This window comes from Rattus norvegicus, chromosome 15, assembly GCF_021556685.1.
Source record: "Rattus norvegicus strain SHRSP/BbbUtx chromosome 15, alternate assembly SHRSP_T2T, whole genome shotgun sequence".
In the NCBI taxonomy this organism is placed as follows: domain Eukaryota; kingdom Metazoa; phylum Chordata; class Mammalia; order Rodentia; family Muridae; genus Rattus; species Rattus norvegicus.
In genome coordinates this window covers 83,507,928-83,532,794 of record NC_141548.1, presented here as the reverse complement: position 1 = coordinate 83,532,794, position 24,867 = coordinate 83,507,928, and the positions used below count along the sequence as shown (strand labels likewise).

The 24,867-nt window shown below is 40.4% G+C and overlaps 1 long non-coding RNA gene across 3 annotated transcripts; it reads left to right on the top strand.

Annotated features, from left to right (window-relative positions):
- Positions 1-17,089: 17,089 nt before the first annotated feature.
- Positions 17,090-22,379, top strand: LOC102555382 (uncharacterized). Of its 3 annotated transcripts, none has more exons than XR_015638434.1 (3): positions 17,090-17,267; positions 20,794-21,071; positions 21,900-22,379. It is a non-coding gene; the product is annotated as an uncharacterized LOC102555382 (long non-coding RNA). The 3 variants fall into 3 exon arrangements; XR_015638435.1 differs by having other exon boundaries at positions 17,090-17,478; positions 20,817-21,071; XR_015638433.1 differs by having other exon boundaries at positions 17,090-17,478.
- The last annotated feature ends 2,488 nt before the right edge of the window (positions 22,380-24,867 follow it).

Genomic DNA, 24,867 nt, shown 5'->3' with positions numbered 1-24,867 from the left:
TCAGTTCCCTCGGGAAAAGTGTGATAGTCATTTTTTGTAGGTTTTGCACAAAAGCTTCCTGTAATAACATAATACAAAGACCTCCATTCCTTACTAAGTGACAAGAACAAGTAGCAGTTTGTAGGAAATACATTTCTTGACACGTGTAATGGCAGGAGATCAACTAATTGTCACAGTGCTTGTGCGGTTTGAGTGTTTGATAAATTGATGTCAGTCTAGCCCAAAGACTTGATTTCCAGATGAAAGAAGTCATCCCCATCATGCCTACAGAGAAGCTCTCTAATTCTAAGCCCAACTTGCTTGTAAAAATACCAGAGACATATGGTGTGATGAAGAAATGTCTTACTGTGGGATCAGAGTCTAAAAAGCACTGAATTAAATAACATTAGTTGAAAGGTAATGCTTTCTCTCTGACTGGCTTGGCATTTTCCACAATCACACTATAAAACTGCATTGCTTTCTTGTAAAATGAAAGTTATAGTATTTTCTAACTACAAGCATACTTTGGTGCTAAACATGTAATCATTATTTAAATATCCGATGCATATTGAGTGCCCTTCATTGCTAATGACAAGCTTTACGTTTCCAATATCTAATCTGGACAGGATAGGAAGAAACATCTGTTCTGTAGCATGATAATTTGAGAGCAGAAATAGAGGAAAAACACTTGGAAAACATGAACAATCCTGGATTTGTACTAGCATTTAGGCTGACTCAACGTTCCACAAAACTCAAAACAATTTGAGGAAACTAAATTACGGCCAATTATGATTTTTCTGGCTGTCACAAACTGTCCATTTGAAACATTGTTTTTTTTAAAAAAATAATTCTTAGCTGTTTAATATCAGGGCACAATCATAAAATGTCATAAATCTCTGTCTGTAAATATTTTAGGGATCTGCAAGATGGCTCAGTAGGTTAATGTTTTTGCCATCAAGGTTGATGACCCAAGTACGAATACAGGGATCCCCATGATAGAAGGGCAGAACTGAGCCTGGCAAGTTGCCCTCTGATGCTGTGGATTGTGATTCTTGCACACGTGCACACATGGGCGTGCACACACACACGCGCGCGCGCGCGCACACACACACACACACACACACACACACTTACTTGCTATAACGAAGCATATGTGTTTAGCTCTGGAGAATCAAGAATACAAGCATCCGGGCCCTGGCAATGGCCTAATGGTACTTGGTATCACAATGGTTATCGTCAATGACTTAAATCCCTTCCAGGAGAGCTACCTCTTAGAGGTTCCACTCCATAATACCTCCATAATGAGGAGCAGGCAGAACATAAAACTCTGGAAAGATAAACTACATCCAAAGATAGCAAAAACTGGTTTGTTATGATGATGAAGAAGACAGAATAACTTTTCAAACTCCTCATACATGGAGAATCTATGTGACTAATAGTCCATTTGCCTTCATCTTTGTTTAAATTGCCAATAAGGGGTAACATCTGTGTTTTGAAACAAACCAAAAATTCAGGACAAAGATCAGGGTCTGATATGATCAGAATGAGCTCGGTCTTAATAACCCAGGTCCAGAAAGACAGATATGGTATGTATTTGCTTATTTATGGATATAATCTGTTAAGTAAATGATAAACAAGCTACAACCCACAGAACCACGGAGGCTAGGTATAGAGTCAGGAACTAGGGAAAGCAGATAGATCTGCCCAGGAAAGAGAAATAGAATATATACCTATGGATGTGGGATAGGAGGCTCAAGTGGAGGGGAAGAAGGTAGAAGAGACAGAGAACATGGGAAAGACAGAAAATGATAAGGGCCATTTGAGGAGTAGTATGGAAATCTAATATAATAGAATCTTAATAAAATATATACATATATGAAGAGCAGGTTAAAGAAATTACTAGATAATGGGAGAGACGAAATCTCAACTGGCCTCTAAATAAAGCTTCTAATGCTGGAATTGGCTTGCATCTAATTGAGTTGTTGGTCAAAGGGATCCCATGGGAATCTTTGAATGTCCCAGGCCGTTACCAAGACTACAGGTGTTTTTTCACAACCTGAAAACAAGGCCCTGTTGCTGAAAACCTACACAACTCTTCAGACACAGAGAAGTCAAGCTGCTTTCAACACAGACCTTAAGCCCTACTGACTAGGTCTTTGACACAAGAAGGTTCTCTGAAGGCTATCAAAGGAGAAGCGTAAACAGCCCAACTACAAACGCTTTGATCTGCAGTGCTGCTCTGCCTGCAACATATGTTAGTGCCATGGTGGCACAAAACTTGTAGGAGCAACCACCAGTGTCTGACTGGACTTAAGACCCTCTCCATGAGATAGACCTTTACACTGCTTGGGTGACCAAGAACCTTCGTCTAGATATCCTAGGAAGCTAAGGTAAAACCAAATACTACAGTTCTAAAGAACTAAAGCAAATCAGCAATGCAAAGGTCTTAATGACATTCTGCTACACTCATAGATCATTGCCATCCTCAGCCATGGTCAGAGGCTCCTCCTCCTGCACCAGATGGGAAAAAATCAGAGACCCACAGCTAGATGTAAGGCCGAGAGTAAGGCATTCATTCAGTCATAAACTAAATGTATCTAGCAAATCCCTCCTCTTAGGTTGAGGGAATCCCAAGGAAGAGGAGGCAGAAAGAGCATCCTTTGAATATGTATTACGGCATCCAGTTCAGTGTGTTTATGGGCTTCCTCAGTGTGTGACCCCAAGCCGGTCTCTATTTTTGTGTACATTCTCTTGGGCTCTTTTACTTCTGTTGGTTGTTTTGTCCAATTCTGATGTGATAGATTTTATTTTATCCTATGATTTTATATTAATTTTATTATTATCACTTAGAAGCATGTTTGTTTTCTAATGAAAGACAGAAAGGGGGTTGTTCCAGGAGGGAGGGGAGGTGGCAAGGAACTGGGGGGGGGGTTGAGGGACGGAAACTGTAATCAGAGTATATTATGTGAGAAAAAAATATATTTTATAGAAAAAAGAGAAAACAATGGCAGAAAAAAAGAAAGAATTAGCAGATGTATTTTCTAACCCACCAAAAACTCAGGATCAAGATCAGGGTCTGTTACGATCTGAATAGGAACTACATTCACCCCCTCACAGCTTCACATGTTGAATGTTTGGTATCTACAGCTATTTTGGTCATTTCTGACCAAACTTTATTAGATAGGTTGGGCATAGTTAGAGGTAGAGCATCCAGAGGGGTAAGTCCTGGAGGCCGTCTTGTCCTTCCCCTTCTTGCTTCCTGTCTGCGATGAAGGGAAGAAGCCCTTCTTCTATATATTTCCATATTCATGCGTTATATCCCAGGATCAGTGTAGCATGGACTGAATGCTCTAAAACTTGGAGCCAACTGATTGCCTCAATTACTTAACACTTTTATTGAAAATCAATTCCTTTCTTTTCTTTTTTTTTTTATTAACTTGAGTATTTCTTATATACATTTCGAGTGTTATTCCCTTTCCCGGTTTCCAGGCAAACATCCCCCTCCCCCCTCCCCTTTCTTATCGGTGTTCCCCTCCCCATCCTCCCCCCCATTGCTGCCCTCCCCCCAACAATCTAGTTCACTGGGGGTTCAGTCTTAGCAGGACCCAGGGCTTCCCCTTCCACTGGTGCTCTTACTAGGATATTCATTGCTACCTATGAGGTCAGAGTCCAGGGTCAGTCAATGTATAGTCTTTAGGTAGTGGCTTAGTCCCTGGAAGCTCTGGTTGCTTGGCATTGTTGTTCATAAGGGGTCTCGAGCCCCTTCAAGCTCTTCCAGTTCTTTCTCTGATTCCTTCAACAGGGGTCCTATTCTCAGTTCAGTGGTTTGCTACTGGCATTCGCCTCTGTGTTTGGTGTATTCTGGCTGTGTCTCTCAGGAGCGATCTACATCCGGCTCCTGTCAGCCTGCACTTCTTTGCTTCATCCATCTTGTCTAATTGGGTGGCTGTATATGTATGGGCCACATGTGGGGCAGGCTCTGAATGGGTGTTCCTTCAGTCTCTGTTTTAATCTTTGCCTCTCTATTCCCTGCCAAGGGTATTCTTGTTCCCCTTTTAAAGAAGGAGTGAAGCATTCACATTTTGATCATCTGTCTTGAGTTTCATTTGTTCTAGGCATCTAGGGTAATTCAAGCATTTGGGCTAATAGCCACTTATCAATGAGTGCATACCATGTGTGTTTTTCTGTGATTGGGTTAGCTCACTCAGAATGATATTTTCCAGTTCCAACCATTTGCCTACGAATTTCATAAAGTCATTGTTTTTGATAGCTGAGTAATATTCCATTGTGTAGATGTACCACATTATCTGTATCCATTCCTCTGTTGAAGGGCATCTGGGTTCTTTCCAGCTTCTGGCTATTATAAATCAGGCTGCGATGAACATAGTGGAGCACATGTCTTTTTTATATGTTGGGGCATCTTTTGGGTATATACCCAAGAGAGGTATAGCTGGATCCTCAGGCAGTTCAATGTCCAATTTTCTGAGGAACCTCCAGACTGATTTCCAGAATGGTTATACCAGTCTGCAATCCCACCAACAATGGAGGAGTGTTCCTCTTTCTCCACATCCTCGACAGCATCTGCTGTCGCCTGAGTTTTTGATCTTACCCATTCTCACTGGTGTGAGGTGAAATCTCAGGGTTGTTTTGATTTGCATTTCCCTTATGAATAAAGATGTTGAACATTTCTTTAGGTGTTTCTCAGCCATTGGGCATTCCTCAGCTGTGAATTCTTTGTTTAGCTCTGAACCCCATTTTTTAATAGGGTTATTTGTCTTCCTGTGGTCTAACTTCTTGAGTTCTTTGTATATTTTGGATATAAGGGCTCTATCTGTTGTAGGATTGGTAAAGATCTTTTCCCAATCTGTTGGTTGCCATTTTGTCCTAACCACAGTGTCCTTTGCCTTACAGAAGCTTTGCAGTTTTATGAGATCCCATTTGTCGATTCTTGATCTTAGAGCATAAGCCATTGGGGTTTTGTTCAGGAAATTTTTTCCAGTGCCCTTGCGTTCGAGATGCTTCCCTAGGTTTTCTTCTATTAGTTTGAGTGTATCTGCTTTGATGTGGAGGTCCTTGATCCACTTGGACTTAAGCTTTGTACAGGGTGATAAGCATGGATCGATCTGCATTCTTCTACATGTTGACCTCCACCAGGCACCATTTGCTGAAACCAGCAAATTTGAACCAGCACCATTTGCTGAAAATGCTATCTTTTCTCCATCGGATGGTTTTGACTCCTTTGTCAAAAATCTAGTGCCCATAGGTGTGTGGGTTCATTTCTGGGTCTTCAATTCTGTTCCATTGGTCTATCTGTCTGTCTCTGTACCAATACCATGCAGTTTTTATCACTATTGCTCTGTAATACTGCTTGAGTTCAGGGATAGTGATTCCCCCTGAAGTCCTTTTATTGTTGAGGATAGTTTTAGCTATCCTGGGTTTTTTGTTATTCCAGATGAATTTGGAAATTGTTCTGTCTAACTCTTTGAAGAATTGGATTGGTATTTTGATGGGGATTGCATTGAATCTGTAGATTGCTTTTGGTAAAATGGCCATTTTTACTATATTAATCCTGCCAATCCATGAGCATGGGAGATCTTTCCATCTTCTGAGGTCTTCTTCAATGTCTTTCTTCAGAGTCTTGAAGTTCTTATTGTACAGATCTTTTACTTGCTTGGTTAAAGTCACACCAAGGTACTTTATATTGTTTGGGTCTATTATGAAGGGTGTCGTTTCCCTAATTTCTTTCTCGGCTTGTTTCTCTTTTGTGTAGAGGAAGGTTATTGATTTATTTGAGTTAATTTTATATCCAGCCAATTTGCTGAAGTTGTTTATCAGCTTTAGTAGTTCTCTGGTGGAACTTTTGGGATCACTTAAATATACTATCATATCATCTGCAAATAGTGATATTTTGACTTCTTCTTTTCTGATCTGTATCCCCTTGACCTCCTTTTGTTGTCTGATTGCTCTGGCTAGAACTTCAAGAACTATATTGAATAAGTAGTGAGAGAGTGGGCAGCCTTGTCTAGTCCCTGATTTTAGTGGGATTGCTTCAAGTTTCTCTCCATTTAGTTTAATGTTAGCAACTGGTTTGCTGTATATGGCTTTTACTATGTTTAGGTATGGGCCTTGAATTCCTATTCTTTCCAGAACTTTTATCATGAAGGGGTGTTGAATTTTGTCAAATGCTTTCTCAGCATCTAATGAAATGATCATGTGGTTTTGTTCTTTCAGTTTGTTTATATAACGGATCACGTTGATGGTTTTCCTTATATAAACCATCCCTGCATGCCTGGGATGAAGCCTACTTGATCATGGTGGATGATTGTTTTGATGTGCTCTTGGATTCGGTTTGCCAGAATTTTATTGAGTATTTTTGCGTCGATATTCATAAGGGAAATTGGTCTGAAGTTCAGTTTCTTTGTTGGGTCTTTGTGTGGTTTAGGTATAAGAGTAATTGTGGCTTCATAGAAGGAATTCGGTAGTGCTCCATCTGTTTCAATTTTGTGGGATAGTTTGGATAGTATTGGTATGAGGTCTTCTATGAAGGTCTGATAGAATTCTGCTCTAAACCCGTCTGGACCTGGGCTCTTTTTGGTTGGGAGACCTTTAATGACTGCTTCTATTTCTTTAGGAGTTATGGGGTTGTTTAACTGGTTTATCTGTTCCTGATTTAACTTCGGTACCTGGTATCTAGGTCTCGGAACCTGGTACCTGGTCCAGGAAATTGTCCATTTCCTGAAGATTTTCAAGTTTTGTTGAATATAGGCTTTTATAGTAAGTTCTCATGATTTTTTGAATTTCCTCTGAATCTGTAGTTATGTCTCCCTTTTCATTTCTGATTTTGTTAATTTGGACACACTCTCTGTGTCCTCTCATTAGTCTGGCTAAGGGTTTACCTATCTTGTTGATTTTCTCAAAGAACCAACTTTTGGTTCTGTTGATTCTTTCTATGGTCCTTTTTGTTTCTACTTGGTTGATTTCAGCTCTGAGTTTGATTATTTCCTGCCTTCTACTCCTCCTGGGTGTATTTGCTTCTTTTTGTTCTAGAGCTTTTAGGTGTGCTGTCAAGCTGCTGACATATGCTCTCTCCTGTTTCTTTCTGCAGGCACTCAGAGCTATGAGTTTTCCTCTTAGCACAGCTTTCATTGTGTCCCATAAGTTTGTGTATGTTGTACCTTCATTTTCATTAAATTCTAAAAAGTCTTTAATTTCTTTCTTTATTTCTTCCTTTACCAGGTTATCATTGAGTAGAGCATTGTTCAATTTCCACGTATATGTGGGCATTCTTCCCTTATTGTTATTGAAGAGAAGTTTTAGGCCGTGGTGGTCCGATAGCATGCATGGGATTATTTCTATCTTTCTGTACCTGTTGAGGCCCATTTTTTGACCAAGTATATGGTCAATTTTGGAGAAAGTACCATGAGGAGCGGAGAAGAAGGTATATCCTTTTGCTTTAGGAGAGAATGTTCTATTAATATCTGTTAAGTCCATTTGGCTCATGACTTCTCTTAGTCTGTCTACGTCTCTGTTTAATTTCTGTTTCCATGATCTGTCCATTGATGAGAGTGGGGTGTTGAAATCTCCTACTATTATTGTGTGAGGTGCAATGTGTTTTTTGAGCTTTAGTAAGGTTACTTTTACGAATGTAGGTGCCCTTCTATTTGGGGCATAGATATTTAGGATTGAGAGTTCATCTTGGTGGATTTTTCCTTTGATGAATATGAAGTGTCCTTCCTTATCTTTTTTGATGAATTTTAGTTGAAAATTGATTTTATTTGATATTAGAATGGCTACTTCAGCTTGCTTCTTCCGACCATTTGCTTGAAAATTTGTTTTCCAGCCTTCACTCTGAGGTAGTGTCTGTCTTTGTCTCTGAGGTGTGTTTCCTGTAGGTAGCAGAATGCAGGGTCCTCGTTGCGTGTCCAGTTTGTTAATCTATGTCTTTTTATTGGGGAATTGAGGCCATTGATGTTGAGAGATATTAAGGAATAGTGATTATTACTTCCTGATATATTCATATTTGGATATGAGGTTATGTTTGTGTGCTTTTCTTCTCTTTGTTTTGTTGCCAAGACGATTAGTTTCTTGCTTCTTCTAGGGTATAGCTTGCCTCCTTATGTTGGGCTTTACCATTTATTATCCTTTATAGTGCTTGATTTGTAGAAAGATATTGTGTAAATTTGGTTTTGTCATGGAATACCTTGGTTTCTCCAACTATGTTAATTGAGAGCTTTGCAGGATACAGTAATCTGGGCTGGCATTTGTGTTCTCTTAGGGTCTGTATGACATCTGTCCAGGATCTTCTGGCTTTCATAGTTTCTGGCGTAAAGTCTGGTGTAATTCTGATAGGTCTGCCTTTATATGTTACTTGACCCTTTTCCCTTACTGCTTTTAATATTCTTTCTTTATTTTGTGCATTTGGTGTTTTGACTATTATGTGACGGGAGGTGTTTCTTTTCTGGTCCAATCTATTTAGAGTTCTGTAGGCTTCTTGTATGCCTATGGGTATCTCTTTTTTTAGGTTAGGGAAGTTTTCTTCTATGATTTTGTTGAAGATATTTACTGGTCCTTTGAGCGGGGAGTCTTCACTCTTTTCTATACCTGTTATCCTTAGGTTTGATCTTCTCATTGAGTCCTGGATTTCCTGTATGTTTTGAACCAGTAGCTTTTTCCACTTTACATTATCTTTGACAGTTGTGTCAGTGATTTCTATGGAATCTTCTGCTCCTGAGATTCTCTCTTCCATCTCTTGTATTCTGTTGGTGAAGCTCGTATCTACAGCTCCTTGTCTCTTCTTTTGGTTTTCTATATCCAGGGTTGTTTCCATGTGTTCTTTCTTGATTGATTCTATTTCCATTTTTAATTCCTTCAACTGTTTGATTGTGTTTTCCTGGAATTCTTTCAGGGATTTTTGCGATTCCTCTGTGTAGGCTTCTACTTGTTTATTAATGTTTTCCTGTGTTTCTCTAAGGGAGTTTTTCATGTCTTTCTTGAAGTCCTCCAGCATCATGATCAAACATGATTTTAAATCTAGGTCTTGCTTTTCTGGTGTGTTTGGATATTCAGTGTTTGGTTTGGTGGGAGAATTGGGCTCCGATGATGCCATGTAGTCTTGGTTCCTGTTGCTTGGGTTCCTGTGCTTGCCTCTCGCCATCAGATTATCTCTAGTGTTACTTTGTTCTGCTATTTCTGACAGTGGCTAGACTTTCCTATAAGCCTGTGTGTCAGGAGTGCTGTAGACCTGTTTTCCTGTTTTCTTTCAGCCAGTTATGGGGACAGAGTGTTCTGTTTTCGTGCGTGTAGTTTTTCCTATCTACAGGCCTTCAGCTGTTCCTGTGGGCCTGTGTCTTGAGTTCGCCAGGCAGGTTTCTTGCAGCAGAAAAGTTGGTCTTACCTGTGGTTCCGAGGCTCACGTTTGTTCGTGGGGTGCTGTCTATGAACTCTCAGTGGCGGCAGCAAACAGGAAGATCTGCGCCGCCCTTTCCGGGAGCTTCTGTGTACCAGGGTCATCAATTCTTTTCTTATACAGTGTATCCAGCTTATAGTTTGTCCTCCCTTTGCTCCTCCTGGTTCTCCCCTACCTCCCTGCCAGATGTAATTATGTATCTGTTTCCTATGAGAAAATATGAGATAACTGTACACGGCAAAGTGAAATACAATAAAATAAAGGAAACCTATCACATCGAGGCTGGACCAGGCCATCCTACAGATAGAAAAGAGCCCGAGAGCAGGTACAAGAGTCAGAGACCTAAGTTTGTCCACACTCTGGAGTCCTGTAAACTGAAAGCCCTAATAGATATGTAGTGGACCTAGTGCAGGCTCTTAACAGCCCACGCTGCTTCGGTCTCTGTAAGTTTTTATGAGTCCAGTTCACTTGCTTCTGAGGGCCTTGTTCTCTCAATATCCTCCATCTCCTTTGGCTCTTAAACTCTTTTTGGCTTCATCTTCAGAGAGATTCCTTGATTTCTGACTGGAGGGATTTGATGGAGACATTCTACTTAAAGCTATATGCCTCAAGGACTTTCTCTGTGCAATGTCTGCTGTGGGTCTCTGCATCTCTTCCTGTCTGATGCAGGAGGATGCTTCTCTGTCAACTGAATAAAACACTAAATCTAACCTCCTTTAAGCTGTTTTCTTATGTGTTTTGGTCTCAGCTATGCAGAAGTCACTAAAATAGGTCCCTAGGGGGATTTTCCATCCTGGAGGAACCTCCACTGAGAGTAGTCTCTCTATCTCTAATGGGCTCTTCTGAATTTCTTTTTATGACATCCAGCCTTTCACAGCTGTCAGATATGTTCTGCACTGAATTAAGAAGGGACATTTTGATAATCACCTCTACCTCCCTTTGGCTCTCTTATTTACTTTATGTGAGTCATCAGTGTAAGTAAAAGGAACTGCACTTATTAGTGGAGTCCACGTGCTTGAAATAGCTGTGGGTTGAAGATGGAATAATTTCATTTACCAGATGCCTCGCCACGAGAGTTTGTAGTTGATTGGGGACAGGTGTTTTAATAAGCAGCAAAGTGACAGCAGTTCTTAAACAGTTTCTGTGTAGAAGGAGCTGCTCACAGGGTTTTCACGTGAGTTTAGGGCAATGCATAATTGCTTGTGACATGCTTGGACTGGGAGAGATCATTAAAAGGTGTTCCTTGAATGATAGCAAAGGAAGGAGAACATGGCAAAGAGACATACTGAGGTTAGGAACTTGGTTCCCTTGAGTGGGTAATATAAAGCCATCTTTTATTTTGACTTAGGCTTAGGGAATCTGTCTATGTTTCTATCTTTCTTTGTTTTGGTTTCTTTGTTGTTGTTGTTGTAACAATGTTGCTGTCGTTGTCATTTCTGGGGACTGTAAAGAACTTCAGAGTCCTATGCATTGGTGATCTATGAGAGGCAAAGACACAAGGCATGGAGGTAAAACCCACAGAAAGAAATGTGAGAACATTCATGGGTTACATTCCAACTTTTCCATCAGTGACAAAGCACACATACAGTGCTGAACCCATAAGATTATAGCAGAGCTGAGAAATTCCCATGACCCAGTAGAGTTGTAGCTATCCGATCGTGACAATTTAAAATGGATCACTCACATGTTCCTGGTGAGTCAGGTATAAATTCACTGTGCTCCTGGTCCAAAATGCACAGTAAATGCAATCATATGCATCGCACAGCAGTTGATAGATATAACATTACTAGCTCATGTATTTACTATAGTTTTTATTACTTTAGCGTTATTCCTTATGAAATATACTTACAAAATATAGATTTACTGCAGAAGATTGTTTTGCTGACAGCAACCTCATTCATTTTGTGTGTTCTGTATCTCTTGATTGCATCAGGATGCTCTCTCAAGTAATGGACCAAAATTCCTGGACTCCAGTAAGCACACTATCGGATGTTCTTACTATAGCAATCTTCCTAGCCCATGTGAGCATCACTGCAAAGCACAGTAATTATTATTACAAAGATAAGACTAGTGAGTTTCAGCTAGGTACGCAGTAGTAAGAAATTTCTAGTTCCTCTCTCTGTCGCCTTTGTTGATCCTTCCACATGCTTTAGTTTTATACATCCACTGCCATCTTGGAAACCAAAGGCAAATGCAATTCACCCCCGCAGCAGCTCAAGGCAGAAGCCAGTTTCGAAACCCAAACTTAAGCTTTATTTTCAGTCAGGCAAGGATGGTCAACAGTGAATATTACTAGACAGGGATTTTTACTGTAGCCTTAGAATTAGACCAAGCTAGGTATTTTGCTGAGTCTTTATTTCCTTTGGATCCTTGGTCAACACAACACTGCCTTGGATTACAGCTGTGGTGAAATAAGCAGGCATTGATTTTGAGTTTACTTCATAAGATCCCTAAGGTTTATTCCAGATCCATTATGGAATCCTACATGCAAAACTGTACATTTCGTGAAGGATGAGAAGGAAAATGTTAATAAAAATACAAAGAGAGAAAAGACACAATACAGTTTCCTTCTAGAGATCTGTTAGGTGTCATCAGGTGATCTCTGATGAGGATGAAGAAATGTGTTCCTTGGTTGTTCTCATCTGTCTTCTCAAGCTCTTTAGATTTTCTGAATGCTGTAAAGACAAATGTTTACCCTAGATGTCTCTGCTCTCCCATCTAGCCACGGAGGTGACCTCTACGTAGGCATTGTCTGGTAGTTAATGACTGGCTAGTTTAAGGGCCTTGGGCTTTGCCTCTGGCCCCTAACCAGCATCTCATTAACTGAAAAGATGAGTTTCCCTTCTGTTTCTTACATTTTTATATATTCTTAACAGAACAGAAGGTACCTTGGCAGAGGCAGACAATGTTACCCTTTCAGCATCTCATTTGTAAATAACCCTGTTATGAGTAATAGGAAGTGATCCAGCTGGTTGTAAAAAGACACACGTTTAATGGGCAACTCCTGGTGGACTAATGGTTTTGCTGGAAAAAACATTGCACCTGCAGGACACATTGCTCCGGTGTTTGTTCTGAACATAATGAGCCTGCGTTCAGGCAGAGATGTGCACACGCCTCTCTGGGAGTTATAAACCTTGAAATATACAAAGGGAAAAAATTTTAAAAAACAAATGCAACACATTTTTCTCCCTAGAGGCAAGCATTATTCTGTCGGAGCATCATTCTTACCTACAGTTCAGTAATTTCCAGGTGCAAGGTAGAAGTGCTTTTATACACAGTGTAATGCCCCTTTAAAAATTTACAAAGGGCCCAAACGATTTATAAATATGGTGTGGGAATATGGCTATTGTTACCTTTTATAGTCATCACCTTGGTGTCCTTCTCTGACACTTGGAGAGCATAGTGACTGTCACAGCTTTTGGTATTTATTTAATCAAAATTCAGTTTCTCTTTAATGGGAGGTCCTAATGCTCTATGATTATTTAAGGCAACTGAATAAACGTTTCTGGGGAAATTATCACAGTAATATATTTATTTCATCTACATCTAATATCCCTGAAGCTGGTTTCCATGTCTATAGTGCTATCTTGCTCTCTTGTTCCCACATCATAGCTCTATGACCACTGTCAGCCACTGTAACACAGTAGTTAAGGGCACATGGGCCATTGCTAAATGGCAGAAACTGTTCAGTGGTTTGAGAAAGTAACTGCTTTTCTGTGTGCCACTTTTTTTTTAATTTATAAATCTTGAGAAGTAATAGCTTCTACTTTTAAGATCACATGAGTCAGAAGGAAGCTTCTAGGCTGGATTTCCCCATGACCTGTGATTTGTGTCTTCAACAGTAGGGTCTTGCCATATGAAAATGAGACTGTCATATCAAACCCACTCATGGTACTGCGTCCTTTGACTTCCAGTAGACCTTTGTGCATGCGTAGAAGTCGCTGATATAGAGAGAAACCTGTGTACAGTTTCTTTTTAAAAATTTTATTGCATATTTTATATATCTACATTTCCCCCTTTCCCCTCCTCCTCCCCCTGCTTCTTTGAAGACGCTCCCACTCCCATCCATCCACTGCCACCTCAATGCCCTGACATTCCCCTACACTGGGGAAATGAGCCTTCACAGGACCAAGGGCTTCTGCTTCTATTGATGCCAAACAATGCCATCCTCTGCTCCATACGCAGCTGGAACCATGGATCTGTCCATGTGCACTCTTTGGTTGGTGGTTTAGTCCCCAGGAGCTCCGAGAGGTCTGGTTGGTTGATATTGTTGTTCTCCCTATGGGGCTGCAAACCCCTTCAGTTCCTTCAGTTCTTTCTCTAACTCCTCCACTGGGGCCTCCATGCTCAGTCTGATGGTTGACTGTAAGCATCCTCATCTGTATCAGTAAGGCTCTGTCAGAGCCTCTCAGGAGACATCCGTATCAGGCTCCCGTCAACAAGCACTTCTTGGTATCAGCAATAGTGACTGGTTTGGTGGCTGCTTTCGGGATGGATCCCCAGGTGAGGCAGTTTCTGGATGGCCTTTTCTTCAGTCTTTGCTTCACTCTTTGTCCCTGTATTTCCTCCTGTATTTTGTTCTCCTTCTAAGAAGGACTGAAACATCCACATTTTGGTCTTCCTTCTTCTTTAGCATCATATGGTCTGTGAATTGTTTCTTGGGTAATTTGAGCTTTTGGGCTAATATTCACTTATAGGTGAGTGCATACTGTGTACGTCCTTTTGTGACTGGGTTGCCTCACTCAGGATGATATTTTCTAGTTCCATCCATTTGCCTAAGAATTTCATGAAGTGATTGTTTTTAATAGCTGAGTAGTACTCCATTGTGTAAATATACCACATTTTCTGTATCCATTCCTTCATTGAAGGACATCTGGGTTCTTTCCAGATTTTAAATAAAGCTGCTATGAACAGAGTGGAGCATGTGCCCTTGTTATATGTTGGGGCATCTTTTAGGTATATGCCGAGGAGTGGTATAACTGGGTCCTCAGGTAGTACTATGTCCACTGTCCAATTTTCTGAGGAAACTTCAGACTGATTTCCAGAGTTGGTTGTACCAGCTTGTAATCCCACCAACAATGGAGGAGTGTTCCTCTTTCTTCACATCCTCACCAGCACCTGCTGTCACCTGAGTTTTTGATGTTAACCATTCTGACTGGTGTGAGGTGGAATCTCAGGGTTGTTTTGATTTGCATTTCCTTGATGACTAAGGATGTTGAACATTTCTTTGGGTGCTTCTCAGCCATTCGATATCCCTCAGTTAAGAATTCTTTGTTTAGCTGTGTATTATATCATGAAGTACACTAGAGTTTGAGGAAAAAGAATACTCTGCCAAGATAGACTATAACTGCTCATTGTGAAACAAGAAGCAAACAAGGGAGTCTGGAATCTGCAAAGACAAATCAGTGCTTACAGGGCATGGAAAAACGGACTGCATGACCCCAGAAAATCTTTTTAAAAATCAACTTAAATTTTAAACAGCCAGGGGCCTTATCATATGTAAGAGAGTTTTATACCAGATATATGATTTTCTCATCCTAGTTTCTTTCTGTGATGATCCTGACAAAAATCTGCAAATGACACACTCTTGGAAAACAAAAAGGTTTCTGTGAAAAGATTACACCATCCCCATCAACACTTCTACAATTAACATTCATTTACTGTAACAAAACTTCATCGAGATGCAGATGCAGATGCTTGCAGCCAACCACTGGACTAAGGGGACCCCAGTGGAGGAATAAGAGTTAGAGAAAGGACTGATGGAGCTGAAGGGATTTGCAACCCCATAGGAAGAACAACAATATCAACCAACCAGACCCCCCAGAGCTCCCAGGGACTAAACCACCAACCAAAGAGTACACAGGGAGGGACCCATGGCTCCAGCTGTCTGTGTAGCAGAGGATTTCATTGTCCAACATCAATGGGAGGGGAGGCCCTTGTTTCTGTGAAGGCTCCATGCCCCAGCATAGGGGAATGCTAGGGCAGTGAGATGGGAGTGGATGGGTGGGTAGGGAAGCTCTCTCATAGAAGCACGGTGATGAGATAGGGAGTTTGTGTAGGAGAAACTGAGAAGGGGGATGATATTTGAAATGTAAATAAATAAAATAGCCAATATAAACAAACAAACAAACAAACAAACAAATAGAGAATGACTCAGTTATTTTAGATTAAGTGTTTTGAAGGTTGACTAGTACCCTTCCTGGACTGGGCATGGCAATGCAATTATCAAATGACATTTCAGTCATTACTTACCAGCACCGTTGACTCTTTTGATCTCTCAAATCCTTTGAATCTAGGAGAAAAACTCATTTTTAAGGGCTTATTCCAATCTTGTTTTTTTCCCCCCTGCTTGGGCATTTTGGGAAAAGAAAATAATTTAAGTATGTGTTTATTTTTTTATGAGATTGGGTTTTGTGTGTGTGTGTGTGTGTGTGTGTGTGTGTGTGTGTGTGTGTGTGCGCGCGCGCGCGCGCGCGCGCGCGCGCGCCCTGGCTGTCTGGAACTAGCTCTGTAGACCAGGTTGGCCTCAAACTCACAGAGATGCCATGCCTCTGCCTCCCTAATGCTGGGATTAAAGGTGTGCGCCACTGCTGTCCAGCAAATTTGGGGTGTTTAAAAAACGAATTCTTTCATAAAAGTGTTGGTGTTAAGCTTCTGTAGAAAAGTGAATTGTGATATTAATGGTGTGCAGTTGTCTAACATCGAGCATGTGGTGAGTCTTTAAGGACCTGGTTACAGTGGGTTTTGGCGTAGCCATGGCTGCTGGACTCTCACCTTAGGCCCCTGATGCTGAGCATGGCAGGTACCCCAAGGGGGACTCCTTGCAGGTTTTCTGGAACTTACATTTCTGACACCGTTATAATTATACTCTTCGTTATGTAGCGTCTTCCGTTCTGTCACATTAAATCAAATCTTAATGTTCAATTTGTCCTAAGACTCCTGTCTCACGCTCATTAGCATCGAGCATTTCAGTTTGCTTTTTAATAGTAAAATTCCCAGAGTATTATTGTAGAGTTTAAAAATTAAAAGTCAATTTATTCTATTTTTACTAAAGGATTTCAAAACAATCCTTCCAAGAACTCCAGAGTTTCAAATTTAGCATGCTGGTCATTTGAGACAATTTTAATATTAGCTCACAGTGTATACCTTTGTGCCAAAAGATAATTTTATTTCCGTTGAAATCCAGTGTTTAAAAACCACAAGGCAAATCGTTTACTCACAACACATATATGTTAATGATACGCACCAGTAGAGTGGCAACCTGGAGAAAAGACATGGTGAATGGTGGCTGAAAACAGGAAAGGAATGCAGTGTCTGTGCCTCCAACTGTTCTGGTTTAATTTACTTATCATTAGAAAACAACACAGACAAAACATAGCCAGCGTTGACTAGTGGAAATTATGATCATAGATGAACATAGATGAATACATTTGATCAGGCCGTTTGCAGAGGGAGGCGCATGCACTGATTTTCCTGAGCAATCGTAGCCAGCTTACTTTCTTCACTTTCCTAACGAACCCTTTGAAATAGAGGACTTCAGAAGCAATGGGAAATGGGGCAGGGGCTTGGTCCCCGAAGAGATGGCTCTGCTCTCTATGCTAGCGGTTTTTACAAGAGTGCAGGGGAAATGGGTAATTGGCCCAGAGTCACACACTCCTGACTCACGAAGTTGCTGTGATCACTCCTGGCTTCCCCCAAACAAGCACTTCTCTCTCTACTCACTGGAACAAACGGAAGTCTCCAACAGTGGTGAACAGGACCCCTTTCATCTCGAGGCTTGGCTGAAGCAAGCAGCCAGTATTCCTGACACACTGAGGTCTCTTGTCTGATGTCCTCCCGTTGTTGGATGAAGCTCTGCTTTGAAAAAACTGCCAGGAGCAGGGTAAGAAGTGTGAGCGCTGAGCCTGTCAGAAACTGAGGTTTCTTTTTTGCACCTCGCCATGCCGAATACCTGAACATTTTTTTTTTTTTTTTTTTTTGCAAACGGAACAGTGTACGCTCTCTGCTACAGATGGTGGAGGAGGGGAGTCTTTCTTTCCCCCCTTCATACTTGTCTGATGCCATTCAGGGTCGCCCCATCTGGGATACTATAGGTAAATGATGGCGAAACAAAGAGACTCGGCTTTTTCTTCTCCTTGAATCTCGCTGTGTTAATTGGGGATCGGGCGCTGTGGTTCCTGAAGGAGATACACAGAAAGTGGTGTCCACTGAAGCTGTCGGCAAGTTGTTCGTGCCCTTCTGCTTTGACCCTGTGTGAAAATGGCAATGAATCTGTTTCAAGATATATTAGGAATCTAAGATTTCTGAGCAGAGTGCCTTGTAAAATTCCAATGACCTCAGACGTTGAGTTAAAAAAGAATTAACCCCTCTTTATGGGTCTCTCTTTCCCCTCAACAAATCCATATTTTCTTCCAACTATAAGGCAAAAGAGCTTTAAAGCTCAGGGGAGTTCCTTTTATCTGATCCCAATTATAACACGATGACCGTTTTTACTGTTAGGTTTCGTTTTCTTAATTACAATAAATAGCAATCGAGCCTGTTCAAATTTATTTTAATAAATACATTTAACCCAGTGTCATTTCTATATGGACTTGGGCCAGTACTTTAATAGATAGCTTAAATTTAAATAGATGTCCAAGAGCCAGCGATGAATGCTTTGGTCTTGGTAATTATTGTCTACACTGTCTGAATTTGTTATGTAATTACTTAATATTCTGCTTCATTTTGACTGTTTACACTTGGCCTTTGAGCACTTGGCATTTTGCTCACAGGAAAGAATTAACAAACACATCCCTTGGCTGATAAGTGTACTAGCACGTGATGGTGTGAATCTTAATTAGACATCTCTGGTATGTTAGGGTCAAGAGCTCCCAAGTATCCGAATAGTGTGTTTATCTCATTAATATGCAGCTTTGGAATTGATTATTGCAATAATAACCTTTTTAAAAAAAAATTAGGGTAATTAAAATTTGCAGGGTTTCCTTTTTATGTTGGGTAAACGTTATTTTAAAAAGCATAAGTTGATTTAAAATGAATCTTTGGGGGCTATGGTTTTCTAAAATCTGTGGCTCTTTTAATAAATGTCCCTTTTATGGGAAAGGCCAGAGTATCAGAAATGTATCACTGTAAAATGTGGAAAGTCAAGGCTTATGTTGAGTGGGAAATAAGCTTTGATATAAAAAGCTCTTTCCCTCTGAGGATTGGCTTGATAATGTCTTTTTATTCTGAACTGCAGATTCTCTCTTTCTCTCCCTTCCTCCCTCCCTCCCTCCCTCCCTCCCTCCCTCCCTCCCTCCCTTTGTTCCTTCCTTCCCTTTTACTGAACTCTCATGTAGTTGAGGCTGGTCCCAATCTCATTACGTTGCTTAAACTGGGCTTGAATTCCCAATCCTTCCACCTCTTGGGTCTTGTGATTACAGTTGTGGGTGGCCATGACTGATGGTTTGAAATTTAATTATTTAAATGTTTAAGCTGTCGATCTTCCCGCACAGGTCTTCCAAATGCTTGGCTTGCAGGTGTGCACTGCTCTTTACCTCTCATTTCTTCTCCAGTTATACATAGGTACACACATGTATGCTTTTCTCCCATGTATGTCTTCGTACCACTTGTGTGCCTGGTGAACAGAGCGTAGCATTCCCTCGGATTGCTCTTACAGATGTCTGTGAGTTGTCATGTAGGTGCTGGGAACCAAACCAAGGTCCTCTGGAAGAGCAGCTTGTACTGTTAACTGTACACTATCTCTCTAGCCTGCCTTCCATTTTCAAGTCCTGATTCTTCTACTGACATTTAGAAAAACAGGGCAGGAAATGACCTAGCTGGATGGTTTTTTTTTAACGTAGATTTATTTAGCTTATGATAAACAAAAGCATCTGCATCTGCCTCTGCTTACCATTTATCAGCAAGTGCCTAACATTTGCTGCATTGGGCTATTGACATTGGACGCTGTGGAGCAAAACAGTGAGAGTGCATTCGCCCTGTGTATAGAGTCAGGTGCTTCCTGTTCATCACAGGAGTGTGAGGACTGAGGTGGGGAACCACTCTGTAATGCACACAATTAAAAGAATTAGAACTCTAAGAAACTTATAAGAATAGAATTTAATTATAATTTAAAGAGCAAAAGAATATCCACGAGACTATATCTACATAAACATGATTGAATAATTAAATAAGATAGCACAAATAGATCCTATCATACAGGAGTACTCTAAATATGTTTAAATCTTTAGAAGGTGGGGCTTGATTGCTCACCCATGGATGGGAGGGTGTGTTTAGTGACTGGCTATTCTAGTTTCATTCTCTTGCTGTGATACAAAATACCCTGACCAAAAACTACATAGGGACCAAAGGGTTTATTTTATCTTTTGCTTCGATGTTGCATTTATTGAGGGAAGCCAAGGCAGAAACTCAAAGCAGGAACCTAAAGGTAGATCTGCTTGCTGTTTTGTGCAGCAGGAGTTCCGACCAGGGAACTAACTCACAGTCAAGATTCATGGCAAGGACCACAGGGGCATGCGGCTTGATGGCTGGCTCTGGCTCAGCCAATGGGACCATGCTCAGCTAGCTTCTTTTCACAGCCCTGGGCCACACCTTTGACTAAAACCACACAATTGGTTTAAAGTACTTCATGCCTTGTGAATAAGGAAGAACCAACAGAGATGCTTTTCATGTTATTTTTGCAACTTTCCCCGAAATTGAAAATTATTCCGAATTAAAAATTGTATTTATTTTTTTCTTTGTTATTTTTGAGGTCATAATTAAATTACATTTCTCTCTCTCCTTTTTTTCTCCCCCCAAACCCTGTCATGTAGCCTCCCCCACTCTCTTCCTTGTTCATAACCTCTTTTTCACTGACTGTTTCTGAACGCATATATGCATTTCTGCATACACATTCATTACTAAATATAACCTGTGGAGTCCATTGCTCAAATATCTATCACTAAGATTCCTGGTCTTGAGAATAAAAGCTTAGTATAATAAGTGAGAATTGCTTTAGTGAGGCATATGCTAGAAGTCCTTAAATCTGCAAATGACTCGAGGCTCAGTTACTGCTGCCCTGAAGCCACAAGCTTTGCTCTCTCCCAATCACCAACCCCCACCATCCTACCGACTGAGGAAGAATTCTCATAAATAATGGCTCAGCTAATTTTGGTACAAAATCAAAGTCACTGAGTTAAATTCAGAGCTCTTGGGATAAGTTTCCTCAATCCGTGCCTCCGGGGCATTGTCCAATGCGTAGGCCTCCTCCTATATACTCAGTGTATAGTCTACTCCCCTGGGACTCCATGCACCATTACTGTTCATCCATCCCATAGTCCTATCTTCGAGCAAATTGCTTGCAGACGTAGCTCCATTTGCAATGAGCCTTGCACAGCTGAGACTTCTTACAGAATGCATTTCTTTCCAATCAGAACGCTGTGCTCCCTCTCCTCAGTGTGCTCTTTGTTCACCGTTACTCCAGAAGACGCACGAAGACAAGTCACACGAAGTAAGAGCATTCCAGGCTTGGATGGCTGTGTAGGCCAGAGCTTTCATGACTTCAAAGGAAAAGTTGATCCTTACTGGGTGCTGCAGCACAGAGTCCTAGAAACAAACAAACAAACAAACAAAAGACTGAGTGGCTGCCTCCTCTTCAGTGAGATTCCATTAACCTTAATACCAACCTAAGTAACAATGACAGCAGCAAAAGGTACGACATAAACCTCTTTCCTTTAAGTACAAGTAGAAAAATTGCAGAATAAACATTTGCTAATGTAGGACACAGTTTATTAAGAGAAGATCTTCCTAACTCTAAGGACAGAAATGGTCTTACATTTTAACTGCTGTAATCTTCACTTACTTTGTGTACTGCAATTTCTGAAAGCCCTTAAGGTTCCTTATCCAAGCACCCTTTCCATTTTGACTGTTCCAATAGTATGTAGTAATTGACATCTTTGTATTTAAATCCTAATGTACAAATCTCTCCATAAATGTATTGAGAAGTGTAATTAATATCCAAGAAGTCATATGATATATATATATATATGATATAATATATATATGTCACTTGATGGAATGGTAAGCTAGAAATGGAAGAATGGGAGGAAAGAACATTCTGCACAATGTATTCATGAGTAAATAAGCATCATCCTCATGAAAACTATGCAAAAATCATTATGTTGCAAAACCTGAAAATTCTATAAAATATGCAAATAGCACTTGTGTGTTATAAATATTCAACTAATAAGAAATTTTTAGCAACCTGCTGGGTACCATTCTGGATCCACTTTCCCATTAAAATATAAAAATATAGAAGAATGGAATGCATAGTCGGGTAGATGTATATGCATACATTTTTAAAAGTAGCATTATATGGAGCTATTGTTCTGAAACTTGCTTTGAAAATTTTATAAACAGTGTAATCTTCTATATTTAGTCTACCGCGGTCTTACCTCATTCATTTTTAACATTAAATTACATTTCTCCCCCTTTTTTTCCTTTGGGTTGGATCATGCTTCCCTTTCTTTACGTGTGATAGAATTTGTGGTCGCTTTAGCAAACAGACAATGCAAAAGAGACATTACTCTGAAGAGAACTGCTCCTCCGAATCCTGATCTAGAAAGCCCTCACAGGACAGGTTAAGCCTTCCTTTGGGTGAGAGACTCTCCTATTGGAACTGATAAAATACTCAGTCATGTTGGAGAAGTCCGTGTGGAAGAAACTAAAACGCCTTAAGAATTGTGACTGGCTTCTTAGACTTAGGCTATGGCCTCCAATGGACAGATAGCAAAGCAAGAAAAAAAATCCACGAGAAACAGACCTTCACCAACAACCTGCGCGAGCACCAGCCAAGCCCGCAGAAGAAATGACTGCAGTCTGATGCACTGGGGCGACGTCCCAGCTAAGGTTTGCCACGCTTGGACTTCAAACCTACAGAGTGAGGTTGATGTTATCTCAAGTGGCTTCACTTGGCAATTCTTTGTTTCACAACAATAAAGAATGAGTACATCTTCTATAAGTTGTTTCTCCATGTTTACGACCTGTCATTTTTGTGGGATTGCATTGTCTTAAACTGGGGCACAGTGAGGTGAAAGGAGTGTCCCATTGCCGTACACCGGTAAGAAATGCAGCCAAGTTTTGAACCCAAGACTTCTGGCTCCAGAGTCTGTAACCTTAAGCGGCATAAAGTCTTACTGCAATATCTTTAAAGGAAAGGAAATAGAGTCCTGAAGAAAGAGTGATGCCCACCTAGGGAGGGTTTCTTTGTTCCTTGATGACTGTGTGCTGATGAGAACAAGAGCGGTCCAGTCAAGATGAATAAACTGAGTGTGAGGGAAAAATGGGGGATCTGAGTAAGCCCTTTAAGTGGGTAGTAAAGGTTCGCGCCCAGTGCATATGAGGAAGGGTGGCGTTACTTGAAGAGCATAGATATTTCATCCATCAGACCCAGAGAAGGCAGTTGTGGGGGTCAGGAGGCAAGCTGTGTGTAGGTCAAAGATGGGGACTTCAAAGTTCTTTCCTAAGTACAGCATTCTCCTCTTTGAGGAGAGAAGCAGACCCATGAGGATTAGCAGAGAAGAGTAGTCTGGAGTTTTTTTGGAGGATAGAGTGTGTAAATTTAGGGTTGAGAACTTTACCGGACTTGGAAAATAGGGTAGGCCTATCAAGTGGTGTCTATGTGAAGCGAGGTGATCAGTTAACACTGTTTTGATGACTTCCAATCCTTCAGTACCTAATGACAGTTCTGAAATAAGCAAACCAAGGAGCTGTTTTTTCTATTGGGTGAGAACAATGGACACAGTAAAAGGCTTATTATAGCTTGAACTATGCCCCTCATACCTTCTCCCAACCCCCAAAATAGAAACATGTCCTAGACATGTCAAATATCAGGGACTCAAAATATTTTAGTAATGTTGAAACTAGTTGTATATATCTTTTCAGCAAACCCAGACATGTTCTACATTTATGGCTGCTTCCAATAAAAATTACTTTGTGGCACTAAATATATACTATACTGTTTATGATCTGACTATTTACATGTGTCATGCATAACATTCATATTTCATAAATTTGTCAACTTAGACTTCATATTTAATTACAGTCATGTGCAATTACAATTTCATGTACAACAGTGATCCCACTTGATTATAGTGAGGCCGAAAAGGATCAAGTAATAATAACACAGCCATCATAATCTCATGACCATACATCGTTTGGTTTGTGTATCTGGGTATTGATAGTGTAAACAAATCCCTGCACTGCCAACCAAATAAAAATACGTCTCACTCAACAATGTACAGTATATATATTTAATAATAAACTATGTTCTCCTTTCTATATTTACCATAGTTTACCATTATGTTAGACTGCACCTCTTACTTAAAATTTCATTATAAAACTGCATGCTGGGTTACACAACGCTGAAAGGGCCTCTTTCACCACATGCTCTATAAGCTTTTGATTTAGTCATAGTCTCTTGAGCTCCATTTTTTGGCGCCCACTCCTTGTTTATTCATTGGGCACGAGGAGCAGTAGCTAGTGCTGTAATGCCGAGTGTCGTTGCATTGTATGGCGCTTCTAACTACACCGTACAGCCCAGGTACGCAGTAGGCAATCCCATTCAGATTTTTATATATTTTGCAAATATATTCCATGTTGTTCTAATGATAATGGGAGTGCCATTTCTCAGCATAGTTCCCCAGAGATACATGATGGATAACAGTGTTTCACACAATGCTAAAAGCATAATTCCTCTGTTTAGAAACTGGGGCAGTTGCTTAAACACTAGCTGTTGTTTTTATTTGCTTTTTTCATATTAATTATAAATAGGGAATTACTATGAAGTACTATGGAAAGAAGGGAGTGGACACCAAGAGTTCAATGAGAAGACTTCCTGTTTACTTATCTCTACAAAAGCCTATTGTACCATTAATGAGGAACACTGATGTTAATGTTTATTAACCTTGGGTTTTCAGACGTTTTTGAGTAAACACTGAAATATGTTCTATTATAAAATGTTAAATTTTCCTGTGAAATATTGATGGGACTTTTCAGCTTCAGTACAAGGTAAGTTAAATGGAAAATAATTAGTGATCATTAAATTATTAGTGATTATTACTATAAAATATTACATAATCTATTGGAGCTAGCCTTTGAATGGGAGAATGTTTACTTTAGAAGAGACCTCAGGAGTAGCACAGATTTAAGGCATTGGCATGCACACATGCATGCATGCGCATGCACACACACACACACACACACACACAAACACACACTCACACCATATCCTGTTCATGGCCATGCACTCACTCATGTGTGTTTTATTGCTTCAGAAATGAGTATGGATGCCATCAGCCTGGTGGTGGTGGAGTGTTGGTCATTTTGTAGACTCTCATATGCTCATCTCTGGGTGCTCATTGGCTTCCTCTCAGTGGATGTTTGAATGAGATTAGCCCTGTAGACTCATGTACTTGTATGCTTAGTCCCCAGTCAGTGAGCTGTCAGGG